At 40.8% G+C, this 3622-nt stretch overlaps 1 pseudogene across 1 annotated transcript; it reads right to left on the bottom strand.

Annotated features, from left to right (window-relative positions):
- Positions 1 to 1926: 1926 nt before the first annotated feature.
- On the bottom strand, positions 1927 to 3150 carry LOC308437393 (heterogeneous nuclear ribonucleoprotein A3-like; annotated as a pseudogene). The gene is made up of 2 exons: positions 2455 to 3150; positions 1927 to 2253 (listed from the first exon to the last, which is right to left on the bottom strand). The product of its transcript is annotated as a heterogeneous nuclear ribonucleoprotein A3-like (transcript).
- Positions 3151 to 3622: the final 472 nt, after the last annotated feature.

Here is a 3622-nt window from a genome sequence, read left to right as displayed (position 1 = left end):
ATTTCTCCTGTTTCTTACTTGGATCCCAAGTTAGTGACTCTCTTTAAAGTATTTTTATTACATATTGTAGAATTTTACATAATCTATCTTTTCCCCACCTACAGACAAAGCTTCTCCGTGTAGCCCTGGCTGTCTTGGAAACTGTAGATCAGACTGGCCTAGACCTCAGAGATCCACTTGCCTCTGTCTTCTTAGTGCTGGGGCAGAAGTTTGTGTCAGTACTCCCCAGTCATACAGTGCATCTTGATTGTGAGTGTTTCTAGAAAAACTGCAGTATTGTGAAGACCAAAGTTCCATGCTAGCATCGCATGCATCCAAATATTAATAACGCACAGAGGCACAGGAACAGAGCAACAAGAGAGCATATGGAGATACTAGGACTCCCTATCTATTTTATTGCTTGTTTAGCTTATACTCTAGAAGCCAAGTGAAAGTCTGAATTTAACCGTCAACTGCCAAAGAAAGTAACAGCAGGGCACATACTTAGAACTTGAATGAAACTGTTAAACACTAGGTGTTGGAACAGTGGACATTCTTCATATATATGACCTTAGTATCTAAAGCTCCTCTCAAGCAGGGTATCCAAACAAATTGTCACACCCAACATATTTTACAATGAGATATATACAGAGAATAACTATGTGTTCTTTGGGGACTTAAGGACTGAATGAAGATGTTCTGAATTTGAATTGAGCTATTTGGGAAGTGAGGTGCTTGCACCGAGTGGCTGTGTGTTACATCTGCTGCTGCTTTGTTTGGACACCTTACTACCCTTTGTTTCATCATCCAGCAAAATGGACAGGGTATCAACAGGAAAGCATGCCAGCCAGTCGGGTTCAAATGACTGACTTTTATTCCTTTGCTCTGAGAAGTTGTGAGTGGGAGGAACTTGACCAAGGAAAGACCAAATGGGGCTTCAAGACCTTAAATTTAAAAGCAGAAACAAACCAGGTACTCACCAGTTTGCTCAGACACAGCAGACTTGGTGGTTGTATATGAAAGACTGTTGGGCAGGGAGATGACACACATCTGCCAGCCTTGGTAAGCAGAGGGCAGTATAAATACTTTACACCCAAACCATTGGCAGCAGTCTCACTGTGATCAAGGTGAATGTTCTTAACATTGCCAGGACTTAAGTCTAACACACTAAAATAATGATCACATTTTGAAAGAAAATGCACAAAAACCAAACAGCAATTTTTGAGATCTTTTTCATTTGAAGGTAATCTTAATGCTATTAAAGTCACAAATGCTATTTTTATTACCCAATCCTAGTTATCTAAAACACACATTGCAAACATACAAATATCTGTTCTCTCCACACATCGGTGCTCATTCACCACCGTTTTGGAAGTGGGGAGAGTAGATTCCCCTTAAATTGCAACTCAGTGTTTCTTTACAGTTAATGTTAGCAAAATTCATACAAAATAGTAATTAACAATCATCTTCTTTACTTGTTAACTCACAAGGAAACACCTTCAAAACTGTATTTTGTTAAAGTTTCTGTACTAAAACGTAGAAAAACTGAACTATACAAATATTGAAAAGTTAAAAATTCCTTAATTTTTTTATTCCTGGTATCTCTACCACAATTTATAGGACAATATACCTGATGTAATGAAAGGAAAAGAAAAAGACAAAGCTACAACAGATGAAAGACCTCAGGAATGTACATCTAATTGACACTACATTGCATTAATCAATAGCTGCACTTTTTGCAAACTGGCTGACAGTCCAGAACAAGAAGGGTTTCCTGTTTGAGCTGCAGTAACTCTTCTGACTGTGGATCATCGTTCCTCCTGTGGCAGATTTTTACAGTTCCTCTAATGCATTTAGGACGACTGTCTCAGAGTAACCTGAAGCTTTCCTGACAATTCCCCTCTCTCTCCTGCTAAGAACTGTAGCTGTTTCTGTTTTATTTTAAAACTACCTGCTTTCATATCCACAACTTACACCTCCAGATCCATGGCCACCTCTATAGGCACTACCTGAGCTTCTGCGACCAAAACTGCCCCCTTCATGGGTTGATAATTTGATTGTTGCTGTCCACTATAATTTCCAAAGTCATTGTAGTTCCCATCACCACCATAGTTTCCTCCACCAAAATTTCCTCCTTCATTGTAACACCATCTCCTCCTCCTCCACTACCAGATCCACCGCCTTGGTTTCCATGTCCAGGTCCACCACCTCCATAACCTCTACTGCTGTAACCAGGACAACCACCACAGTTACCACCATCACCACCTCCATAACCTCTACTGCTGTGACCAGGACAACCACCACAGTTACCACCATCACCACCTCCATAACCTCTACTGCTGTAACCAGGACAACCACCACAGTTACCACCATCACCACCTCCATAACCTCTACTGCTGTAACCAGGACAACCACCACAGTTACCACCATCACCACCTCCATAACCTCTACTGCTGTAACCAGGACAACCACCACAGTTACCACCATCACCACCTCCATAACCACCTCTGCTGCCACCACCTCCACCACCATAGTCTCCCCTTCCACCAAAGTCTCCTCCACCACCAAAGGTTCCTCCACGACCCATAAAGTTGCCAGATCCACCTCCAGGACCTCTCTGAGATCCAGCAGACTGCATCTCCTGTTTAGAAAGGGCCCTTTTCACTTCACAATTATACCCGTTAATAGTGTGGTATTTATGAATAACAATTTTATCAACTGTGTCCTGATTATCAAAAGTTACAAAAGTAAATCTCTTTCCCCCACTCTGCCTGTCTTCCATAACTTCTATGGTTTCAGTTTTGCCATACTTTTCAAAGTAGTTTCTCAGATTATATTCTTCCGTATCCTCTTTAATACCACCAACAAAAATTTTCTTCACTGTTAAATGGGCACCAGGCTTCACAGAATCCTCTCTTTGGTTCCACCACACGCCCATCAACCTTGTGTGGCCGAGCACACACTGCAGCACCCACCTCTTCAACACAAGAATAGGTCACAAAACCAAAGCCTCTGGGACGTTTTGTTTGAGGATCTCATAACCACACAGTCTGTAAGTGTGCCCCACTTCTCAAAATGTTCTCTTAAGCTGTCATCTGTGGTTTCGAAGCTCGGCCCACCAATGAACAGCTTCCTCAGCTGCTCTGGTTCCTTTGGATCATGGCCCTCCATTTTGAGTTGAGACCAGACTTCCAACTTGATTCTTTTTTCTCTCTCTCTCTTTTTTTAAACTTTATTTTAAAAAACAAAGATAAAACATTTTTAAACATTTTTGCATAAATGTATACAAATACAATTGTGTCAGTGCTTGGCTTTTTTTTTTTTTTCCTTTTTTTACAATGAGTAAAAAGTACACGTAAAACAGGGTGTAACCCGGAATTTGTCAATGTGTTCTTGGTGTGTAAGGATTGACCATGACTTTTTGTTTTGTTTTGTTTTGTTTTTTTCTTGAACTTCACACCGTCTGTGAGTTGTTTTTGGGGCAGTCTAAGCCTCTGGGGTTAGCATCCCACTATCAGTGACTGCATATTATGTCTGTTCTTTTGTGACTGGGTTATCTCACTCAGGATGATATTCTCTAGATGCAACCATTTTCTTAAGAATTTGGTTAAGTCATTGTTTCTGGTGGCTGAGTAGTATTTCA

Source organism: Micromys minutus, assembly GCF_963924665.1.
Source record: "Micromys minutus genome assembly, chromosome: 26".
In the NCBI taxonomy this organism is placed as follows: domain Eukaryota; kingdom Metazoa; phylum Chordata; class Mammalia; order Rodentia; family Muridae; genus Micromys; species Micromys minutus.
The sequence above is the reverse complement of the archived record's forward strand: the minus strand, read 5'-3'. Positions and strand labels throughout refer to the sequence as shown.